The sequence below is a fragment of the Poeciliopsis prolifica genome, unplaced genomic scaffold (genome assembly GCF_027474105.1).
Source record: "Poeciliopsis prolifica strain line A6 unplaced genomic scaffold, Auburn_PproV2 SCAFFOLD066, whole genome shotgun sequence".
NCBI classification, from domain to species: domain Eukaryota; kingdom Metazoa; phylum Chordata; class Actinopteri; order Cyprinodontiformes; family Poeciliidae; genus Poeciliopsis; species Poeciliopsis prolifica.
The window spans coordinates 1418941-1431008 of record NW_026562441.1 but is presented as its reverse complement, the minus strand read 5'-3'; the positions used below and the strand labels follow the sequence as shown (position 1 = coordinate 1431008).

At 34.9% G+C, this 12068-nt stretch overlaps 1 pseudogene; it reads left to right on the top strand.

Moving 5' to 3' along the window:
* The first annotated feature begins 4967 nt into the window (after positions 1-4967).
* On the top strand, positions 4968-10049 carry LOC129351362 (microfibril-associated glycoprotein 4-like; annotated as a pseudogene).
* Positions 10050-12068: the final 2019 nt, after the last annotated feature.

Sequence of the window (12068 nt, the reverse complement as noted above, 5' to 3'; positions counted from 1 at the left end):
GAAGCTGCAAAGGTCTGGAAGAATTTTTTACCTTTCAGTGCAAATATAAACTTTAAATGTTCTTAACTTTCATTGCAACTGGAAAGTTTTTGCAGCATAGATGTTGTATATCTGAATATTTAAGATAAAACAATAGGAACAGTTTTAAAGCCTGCAACCATATATATTGTATATATATGACTGATATATATAGTACAACCATTATCTAGGAAACTTGACACTTCGTAACTGACATTGGAAAAAAGAATTGAATGAACAGATTCACCAAGCGGTGACTTGCTTAGTGAAAGTCGCAAATCTTCCAAGTCATGTTTCAATTTGACCACTTACTCAGCATCAGTTCCCAAATTATGGACTCGAAATTTGAAATCAACTCTGCTTTATGTACTGGCTTCCTCTCCTGTGCTTCCATCTGAAGGCGAGATAAAGGCCAAGGAGGCAACTGAGGTTCTGCAACCATTTGGGCAAAGCAAGACAACTTTATTTATTCATCTCCTTTCAGCCAAAGACTATTCAAAGTGCTTGTACAAGAAAGTAAAAAACAACATTCAGCAAGAAGATAGTCACAAAATAATAATAATAATAATAATAATAATAATAATAATATAATAATAATAATAATAATAATAATATAATAATTTTAGTAAAAGATCAAGCAGAGTAAAAATAGAGAAAGTAAATTTTAAACATAGTAAACGAGTAGAAGTTAAAATTAAGAAAAGGCTAATTCAAAGAAGGTTTTAAATAAACTCAAGGTAGAGGTAGCCTTACAATGTGATTAGTATTAGTGTAAGCATTAATTCTTTAAGATAACATACAAGTTATACTAATTAATTTCCCAGTGATTGTTGTTATTCTGTTTTAAAGATATCTTCCTCTCATTCCATTCACTATGTGATCAATTCAGAGTCTTTATGAGTTCATCCTTAACTTAATTGTGATTGATGAAATTATATTTCATTTAATTAGATTGATATTACTAAAACATTGCAGAATTTCTCTGAGATTGTGAGAACTTTTTATTAGACTTCATCTACATCCTGTCCCATTATTCTGCAGATTAGAAAAATGTTCCAAACCTCTGAAAGAAAATCCTACAGTGACACCTAGTGGTTATAAAACGGATGACAGCAACCTCTTCTTTCTTCCTTTCTATCTTTCTTCCTTCCTTCCTTTCTTTCTTTCTGTCTTTCTTTCTTTCTTTTTTCCTCTCATTGTTTGTGGTCAAAATCAGTGCATCTGTTTTCACCTCCTTATTTATTATTAAATCACACCAAATGCTGAATTATAATTGCGTCAATTAATTCATTATGTAAAGCTGCAAAGTTTAAACTACATTTTAAAGACTTAAGTTAAATGTTATGTATTGAGTGAAGCCATAAGCTTCATACAAAAAATACCTCTAACAGATTTCACTTGAACATTTTTCATTCCCCAGTTTCTAAAGATTGAATTTGTCTGATTTTCTGCAGTTTATGTGCAGAAATCTTTGCGCAAACATGTGATAAGTAATAACAGACACATCTTAGCAATATTAAAATGTCTCAATGTTTTTAAAACCTACCTGTCAATACCAGACACACTTTTCCTGCTGTTGGATGGGAACCTTTTTAACTTTTTACAAGTTTTTAGTAAGAAAAAACAAAAAGTGTAAATGTTCTGCAGATTGTTTTTCTGTAGATCATATATATGTCACCATTAAAATTCAACCGTTCAGCATGACCTCCAGTGAAATATGATAAACCTGAATGAGAAACAAACAGGTTTTATCCTCAGAGCTTCTTAGTTCATGACCTTGACCTGAAAACGTCTCTGCAGTCATAAACATTTACAGCCCACAGCAACATATTAAAGCACAACCTGCATATGCAGATATAAGATGAGGAAACTCATGAAAACCTTCAAAGATGACATACTACACATTTATATTTCATCAATTTTCTTTTTACATTGATCATTCTGATATTAATTTATTCCGAGGAATCTTTTTTTTTAAAACATTGCTTTATATCTGGATTTGCATGAATATTTAAACCGAATCTAAAGACCAGCTTTATTCCAGAAACCATCAATGTGAGCTATAGTTTATTATTTTATTCATTTCCTAACTTTTCCTCATTTTCTTTCATGGACCTAAACATAATAAGTATAAATATTTTCCTTCCATGGAACCGCAGAATAACCCTGTTCATGTTAACATTTACTGAGATTCTCTGAAACTCAGGTATCAATAATCAGCTGCAGGTATTAATGAACAACCTGACTGCTCTGACAACCATTTGAACTCCAGAAAAAGAGTTCAAAGCCACACACAAACTCTCTCCAATACATACGCACACATACACACACACCTGCCTCCGCCCCCCACACACACACACATTAAAGAAACTGGATTGATGCACAAATTGAACTTGCATTTGACCTGCACCTGCCTTCTCAATCTGCTGCCAACCCCTCACACCAAACTCCTCAGCACAACAAAAAACACTGAGACATAATGAAAACAAATGAAGTATAGGAGAAGGGGCATAAATAGAAAATTAGGAACGCCCGAGGGTTAATGACATTGACCTGAAAACATCTCTGGAGTCATAAACATTTACAGCCACAGCAACAGATTAAAGCACAACCTGCATATGCAGTTCAGGAAACACTTGAAAATCTTCAAACATGGCATAATACACATTTATATTTCATCCGTTTTCTTTTCACATTGATCACTTTATTTCTGAATATTTAAACAGAATCTAAAGACCAGTTTTATGCCAGAACAAATCCATATGATCTGTAGTTTATTATTTTACTCATTTCCTGTGTTTTCTCGTTTTCTTTCATTGACCTAAATATAAAAAGTGCAAAGATTTTCCTTCCATGCGACCGTAGAATAACCCTGTTCGTGTTAACATTTCCTGAGATTCTTTGGAAACTCAGGTATCAATAATCAGCTGCAGGTATTAATGAACAACCTGACTACTCTGTCTCCAGAGTAACATGGCGAAGGTGCAGGCACTCAGTGTGTCGCACTCAAAATAAATTAAACAAATAAACATTTTCTTTGTTCGAATTTAATAAAGCAATTTAAACTAAATTGTCTTGATATTTATGTTTCTTTGAACAATTAAATTCACTTTTTGTGTTTTTCCCTATGACAGAAGAACCTCCTGACTAACCAGTCCTGGTCACCAATCCTTCCTTTGATTCCTGATTGTTGGGGCAGGAAGTCTTCTTGGTGTCCTGCAACTTTTAGATACTTCAGCACACCTGGCTCCAATAGCAGCTCATCAACAGGGCTCTGCAGAGCCTCACTGCATGCCAGTGAGACAGTTAAATTAAAGTCTCTAGGTCAAGGGACACATCTGAAACTTGCAGGACTCGGGTCCTGGAGGAATGCAGACTGAGGCCACTGCCTAGAGGAACCAAAGCTAACGTTCTGTTTTCTCAGAGCTCACAGGAAACACAGCACAGCTGAGACAATGTGGTCCCACAACATGCCTGATATAAGATGAGAGTTTTTATGGCAATCTTAATTATTCTACATCAACAAACGGCTGCAGTCAATTGCAACAACTGAATCAAAGTTGATGATTCAGTTACATCTCTGTTTAGATGTAACAAAGATGTTACATCTTAACATCTCTGTTACTTTTTGACATTAGATGTTAAGTTGTAACAAATATGTTACATCTTAACATATTTGTTAAAATGTAACAGAGCTAAACATGTCAGGCTATCCTACAGAGATCTTTCAAGATCATTTACAGAATTAGATTCTTTTGGTCTCGACACACAAGAGGCAACATCAACCTGTTCATTTATGCAAAGAGGAGAAAATTGCTTTTCCCTCTGCAGCCAAGTGAATGGAAAATTTGGACATGTGAATTTTCAGGCTTGTATTCATAAACTAGCATAGTGTGTGTGCTAGTGAGCACACACTAGGAAATATGAAAACGGGGCATTTTTTTAACTTTGTCAAGAAAGTTGAAAAATAACATTTTGTTCCTGTTGTTACTTCCTGCTTTGTATGGATCTATTTGTAACTTGGGCTTGTTAGAAATAAAATCCTAATTTCGTCAGATTAATATGTATCCTGGGACTTTTCACTGAAACATCACAAAAGATTCAAAAATCACAACTCAGAACACAAAAACAGGAAATGAATTAACAAGGACAGGAAGTACAAGCTAAATCCTTTTTCCAAAAAATGTCATCAGTGAAAATAATCCCTGATGCTGAAGTCATAAAGTAAAAATCACATCTTTGCTTTGATTTCACTGAAACATTATAGAGTCACTAGTGTATTATTGACAGGTCTGTCAGTGACTGTGTATAAGAGCAGCTGTTTCCAGGACCTCCAGACAGAAGAGCTGAAGCTTGTCTGACGCTGAAGTGAAGGAAAAAAGGTAATTTTGATTCTGCTTTGGTAAAAAGATTTGATCTAACTTCAACGACTTCTTTATTGAGTTGAGACTGTTTGTGTTGTTGAAGGTGATCTTCAATGACTCTGAATGTTCTGATGTTTCTTTGAGCTTGTTACACTGCATTATGTAATAATGTAATACAATTGGGTTTCATAATTATGTTATATATTGAATTATTATATTATTATAATGAACTATAGTTAAACAACACATTTTACTGTATATTCACAAAAACTAATCAAGAAGAGCCTTTGCATTCTGATGGAAGAGCAGGAGAACATTTTGGAAATTTCTACTAAAACTCTCAGAAAACAGTAAATGGTTGCAAAACATGATTGAAATAATTTTGCTACAGATGAATTTGAGGTGGCTCTCATCCATCAATTCAACTGCAAAATCCATGCAAGCCGCATCTCCAGTTATATTAATGTTACATTTTATTTTGCATTATTTGTGCAATTGAGACTCATTATCCAAAGTTCAGAAAGAAGTAAAATGTAAAATGAAGAAACCAAGCTCATGTTTTTCATCAGGTGATGTTTGATTTAGATTCCTGATCATCAAGGTGAGGTGACACATCAGCAGGTATAAATAACGGAGTCTGAACGTCGGAGACACAGAGGAGAAGCAGAAGTTTGGAATCAAGTTCATTCCAGCTGCAGGTGAGAGATGAACACATGAATTCATTTACAACTGAGTTTGTCCACTAAAGTTTCTCTATGTTTTACATTAACAGGGAATTTCATTGTGCTGCAAGTCAAACTCCAGATTTTCATCAAGTTTGATCAATTTATCCAGATCAACAGTAAAGATGAAGGTAAGCCTGTAACTTGCACTGTAAAAAAATAAAAAATAATTCATCTATCTTTATTTATTTTAACAAGGAAAGGTATTTTTAATGTTTAAAATCTTGTTAACAACAAATGACCAAAATAAAAATCAGCACAGAGACATTGTACATAAAATGTACAAATTATGAAACATCAATAATGATTAGAATATGAACACAAACAACAACAAGATATTTAACTATGTAGTCAAAAAATGTAAAAATTAAACAACTTCTAGTGAGTTTGTTAATTATTTAAAATGTTTGATATTTTGCTCAGTCACTGAAATGTTGAGTAAATTTGAGTGTTTAAATTTATCCAAACACTCAATGCATGTAAACACTGTACATAGTTTTGGCTCTGGAAATAACATTTGTTAACAGGACTGATGAAATGAGTTGTTAAAAAATGGAGGATCAAACCAACCAGAAACCTTTGTTAAGGCAGAATTCAGCATAATTCTGACTGAAAATCTGGCAGCACAGCTTACAGGCCACATGCAGGACAAGATCAGGGATCAGGTTTAATCTGACTAAATGAACGTTAATCAGAGTTTCTCTGATGATGTTCAGAAGGTGTCATGTTCTGTCTTCCAGCTGTTATCACTTCTCTTCCTCCTGGCTCCACTGCTGATCAGCTGTGAAGCGGCTGAGGACCAACTGCCACGTGATTGTATTGACATCTACAATAAGGATAATATCTTCCCAGTGGAGTTTACATCATCTATCCAAGTGGATCTACATCTGCTGTTCAGGTGAACTTTATGTTTGGTTTGTTCATAAAAATGAAGATCCAGATTAAAGTTCTGTACAGGACCAAGACTGGAGGTTTATCTGTTAACAATGCTGAGGATGTTTTACTTAATCTTCATACACATTACATAAACTGACTGTTTGAAACTGAACTTTCTTGATAGTATTTATTTTCCACATAAAGTGTGACATTGCATTACATAATAAAAACTGTATCAAGTCATGAATGTGTTTGTGTGAAGGCTTACTGCGACATGGACTCAGAGGGAGGACGCTGGACGGTGAGTCCATCTCTACATGAACTCTCTCTGTTTACACTTCAACTTGGTTTATCTCAGGATTCTTGGGGTTTTCATCCAACAAACATCAAGTTCTGTTGAAAGAAGAGTCTTTATTTTCCTTCCATTTTCACCTGCCTGAGATAAGATTTGATCAGTTTTGTCATGTTAAATATTGATCATTGATACCAATTCAGAGTTGGTACAACCCACTTCCTTTTCACCCTCAGTGTGTCAGTGAGAACGTTGTTCACTTCTTGATCAGATTCCTTTGTTGTTCCAGGTTTTCCAGAGGAGGATGGATGGCTCTGTAAACTTCTACAGACCCTTTGCGGAGTACAAGAGAGGCTTTGGAAACGCTGCTGGAGAGTACTGGCTGGGTGAGACACCGACCTAAACAGTTAGTCAATGTATGGTTGGTTTATTTATTTACGATATTTATAACATAGTTATAGCCACATTTTTCAACACCTGTTTATTGTCTCGACTTTCTATTTTACTATTGTGTTGCTAAGTGATGGTGTGCAGGTGCAGGTCAAAAACTGTGAATATTATGGAAAAGTTTATTTCAATCCAGTGGCGGAGCCGGAGGGGTGGCCGGGGTGGCACTTGCCTCCCCCAACAGAGCCCTGGCCACCCCTACTGCCACCCCACTGGAAATGGTCATTTTAAAATATAATACTTATGAGATCGGCAAAGATTTGCCAGGAAAACTGTGATTTCCGACTGTCCCTGAAGGCAACTCGATGCCCGATGCTGTTCATTGGTTAAACTGACATGTGGTTCCTGCTTGATCCAAAACACATCCGTGGCTTTAGAGTTACACCTTAAGGAGTTTTGCAGGTATTTACAACATTTTACTGCTCAGCAGTAACCGCTGTTACCTTCCTAATGAGAGGTGGCATTTTTCATACATTTCTAAAAAGAAAAAAAATGGTTGTGCACCGCTGCGTAGTGTCTCGTTTATTATATTAGCCATGCTAGTGCTGGTAGGTCGTGTTTTAGACAGATTCTTTTAACATAATGTTTTAGTGACATGCTGCCCTCTAATGTTTTATATCTCCCAGCTCTTGCTTGAAATGTGTGGTAAGAATATGTGAAAAACCATTAAGTTTTATAATAACTGAAATGTAAGCAGGCTATGTCATATGAAAGCTTTGAATTATAACCTCACTAGTTATATTAATTCATTTTGATCGAAAGGAAACAAATATTTGTTTCCTTTTGTTCCATGGAACGGTCCATTTGTATATGGACCCCTCTGATAAAGCCTTGCTCACCCTTTGGCCACCCCTTGAAAAAAAGTCTAGCTCCGCCACTGATTCAATCAGTAATTAATTCAAAAAGTAACATTTATATGTCATATTAATTCATTTCATACAGCTTGATATATTTAAATGTTTACTTTTTTAGTGTTAATGTTTATTTCTGACAACTCATGAAAACTACAAATTCAGTATTTCGGAAAATTTGAATATTGTGAAAAAGTTCAATATTGCAGAGCTCTGGTGCTACACACTAATCAGTTTATTAAGTCAAAACACCTGCAAATGCTTCCAAATGGTCGCTGAGTCCAGGTCTGTAGGTTATTCAATCATGGGAATGACTGCTGACCTGACAGTTGTTCAAAAGATGACCTTTGACCCCTTGCACAAGAGGGCAAGACAGAAACATCACAGCTAAAGAAGCTGGCTGTGCACAGAGCTGTTTTCACACACATTCATAGAGAAGTGAGGCGGAAGAAAAGATGTAGTGGAAAAGAATTGGACAAGCAATCAGCATAACTGCACCTGGGATTATGAAACAAAACCATTTAGAAATGTAGAGTCGGCTGCAGATGGAGTCAGTGCTTGAAGAGCCACCACACCAGATATATGCAACATAGATTTCAGCTGTTGCTTTCCTTGTGTCGGGTCAGAAGCGTCTCACTGGGCTAACGACTGCTGCTCTATGGTCCAAACTTATATTCTTTGATGAAAGTAAATTTTGCATTTCCTTTGGAAAACAAAGTCCTAAAGTCTGGAGGAAAAGAGGAGACGCGTAGAATTCATGTTGCTTGAGGTCCAGTCAAAGTTTTGGGTTGCCATGTCATCTGCTGGTGTTGGTCCACTGTATTTTCTGAGGTCAAATGTCAACACAGCTTTATACCAGGTAGTTTTAGGGCAATTCTAGCTGCTGACCAACTTTATGGAGATGCAGATTTAATTCTCAAACAGAACCTGGCACCTGCACACAGAGCCAAAACAACAGTACCTGGTTTAAGGACCATGGTATTCCTGTTCTTAATTGGTCAGCAAACTCGCCTGATCTTAACGTCATAGACAATCTTTGGGGCTTTGTGAAGAGGAAAACACGATAGTCAAGACCCGACAATGCAGAAGAGCTGCAGGTTACGGTCAGAGCCATGTGGTTCTCATATCACCTGAGCGACACCACAGAGTGATCGACTCCATGCTACGGTGCATTGCTGCAGTAATCTGGGCAGTAATGCTTGTTGAAAAATCTCAGTAAAAATCCAAATTTAATGGTTTTCATGTCTGTGCAGGTCTTGATAACATCCATGAGTTGACACGTTTTCGATCCTATCATCTGATGGTCGAGATGGAGGACTTTGAAGGAAACAAATCCTTTGCCTTTTACTATATATTTGATGTCGAATCGGAGACTAAGGGTTACCTCCTGAGTGTGGATAATTTCAACAACAATGGGGGCGCTGGTGAGTCATGAGAAAAAACACATTTTCTACCGTTACTAGTCAGGATGAATTTATGGATGGAATGATGCCCATCACTAATTATTTCTTTGTAAAATAAATAATTCAACTTGTGCTGGGTCTGAAAGTCGAGCAGTGAGTCTGGAAATGTAGAGCAAGGCACTGAGCATGGATCCCTGAGGAACTCCTGGTGAATAATAATAATAATAATAATAATAATTAAAAAAGCTAATTTACTGTAGCTAGACCATTCAGGATTAAGAGAAATAGACCTTGATTGGATTAAATGTGTTGTGTCAGTTATTCTAAATCCAGAGTTTGTTTCTTATGGTTCTGAAGCAGGAAGATTGATGTTGGTAGTTAACAGCACAAAGTAAATTTAATTGATCTCATTGATAATATCCCAGTAAGAAATTAACATAACTCATTATTTATTTCACAAAACATTATCAGCTTTTCACAAAGTCAGCATTTTTGTTATATAGTAAAATTACATTTTCATTTCTGTCGGATCACGCAGATTTTTTTTTCACTATTTAAGCTTTCAACTGAATGTCTGTTTTATTCATATAGTTTTTGTATCCTATTGTTATTTCTGCAGGAGACAGCCTTACACATCACAATGGAATGAAATTTACCACCTTTGACAAAGACCAGGACCAATCGCCCGACAACTGTGCCAAAAAATTTCTCGGTGCTTTCTGGTACAGATCTTGTCACCAGGCAAACCCCAACGGGATTTATCGCTGGGGGGCTGACAACACACACCCTGGTGTTGGAGTGGAATGGCTTCAATGGAAGGGAAATAATTACTCCCTGAAGAGCATCAGCATGAAGATCGGTCGTCTCATGTAAATCTGCAGGTCAAACATCCAGCAAAAAATAATGAGTTGCTTCTTCTTATAATCAACCATCAACTTTTGGCTTCAAACATGAGTTAAAAGTTCACTTGATTACTAATCAATATAATCCAGTTGATTGTGCTTTAAATCTTTGATGAGAGTTTGCTACCTGTAATCAATTTATCTCTGATAATAAATAAGATGCCAGCAGCAATATTTGTGTGTCTGGATTGTTTTATAAGTAAAAATTAAAATAAGCCAGTTTTAAAACAGAAATTGGGCCAAATGGAAACATTTTTAGAATCAAATCTCTTGGTTAAATGCAATTAATTGAAATTAATTGTGTTATTATATGAAGTGAAAGATTCACTGAATGCTGAAGCGTAGTGGATATTACACAGTTCACTGTTTGTTCCTTTTCTGACCCATAATGCAGATGTTTGGGGAAATGCCTATAATGCAGATTCAAATTCTATTTTTATTTTTTCAAATTATAGAAATTAAAAGCAGAAAATGCTGCAGAGCTCCAACAAATTCATTGTGCTTCAACTTACAATTAATATTTATTGGTGGACTACTATATCCAAAGTAATGAAATGAGTAGTTTGAATGTCATTATAAACTCCAGGTGATAATCTGAAAAGAAAAAAGTAATTTGGTTAAATGACTTTTAAGTTTCGATTATCAACAGCCATTTGAACATATAATTGAACCAAAGCTCCAGTTTATGTTCATTTTTTGAGTAATATTTCACAATGAAGCTGCAAAGGTCTGGAAGAATTTTTTACCTTTCAGTGCAAATATAAACTTTAAATGTTCTTAACTTTCATTGCAACTGGAAAGTTTTTGCAGCATAAATGTTGTATATCTGAATATTTAAGATAAAACAATAGGAACAGTTTTAAAGCCTGCAACCATGTATATCAAATATATATGACTGATATATATAGTACAACCATTATCTAGGAAACTTGACACCTCGTAACTGACATTGGAAAAAAGAATTGAATGAACAGATTCACCAAGCGGTGACTTGCTTAGTGAAAGTCGCAAATCTTCCAAGTCATGCTGTTTCAATTTGACCTCTTACTCAGCATCAGTTCCCAATTTATGGACTCGAAATTTGAAATCAACTCTGCTTTATGTACTGGCTTCCTCTCCTGTGCTTCCATCTGAAGGCGAGGTAAAGGCCAAGGAGGCAACTGAGGTTCTGCAACCATTTGGGCAAAGCAAGACAACTTTATTTATTCATCTCCTTTCAGCCAAAGACTATTCAAAGTCCTTGTACAAGAAAGTAAAAAACAACATTCAGCAAGAAGATAGTCACAAAATAATAATAATAATAATATATAATAATAATAATAATAATAATAATAATAATAATAATAATAATAATAATAATAAAAAATTTAGTAAAAGATCAAGCAGAGAAAAATAGAGAAAGTAATTTTAAACATAGTAAACAAGTAGAAGTTAAAAATTAAGAAAAGGCTAATTCAAAGAAGGTTTTAAATAAACTCAAGGTAGGCATAGTCTTACAATGTGATTAGTATTAGTGTAAGCATTAATTCTTTAAGATAACATACAAGTTATACTAATTAATTTCCCAGTGATTGTTGTTATTCTGTTTTAACAATATCTTCCTCTCATTCCATTCAATATGTTCACTATGTGATCAATTCAGTCTTTATGAGTTCATCCTTAACTTAATTGTGATTGATGAAATTATATTTCATTTAATTAGATTGATATTACTAAAACATTGCAGAATTTCTCTGAGATTGTGAGAACTTTTTATTAGACTTCATCTACATCCTGTCCCATTATTTTGCAGATTAGAAAAATGTTCCAAACCTCTGAAAGAAAATCCAACAGTGACACCTAGTGGTTTATAAAACGGATGACAGCAACCTCTTGTTTCTTCCTTTTTTTCTTCCTTTCTTTCTTTCTTTCTTTCTATCTTTCTTTCTTTCTTTCTTTCTCTCTTTCTTTCTTTCTTTGTTTTGTTCTTTCTTTTTTTCTCTCATTGTTTGTGGTCAAACTCAGTGCATCTGTTTTCACCTCCTTATTTATTATTAAATAGCACAAAATGCTGACTAATAATTGTATCAATTAATTCATTATGCAAAGCTGCAGTGTTTTAAACTACATTTTAAAGACTTAAGTTAAATGTTATGTATTGAGTGAAGCCATAAGCTTCATACAAAAAATACCTCTAACAGATTTCACTTGAAC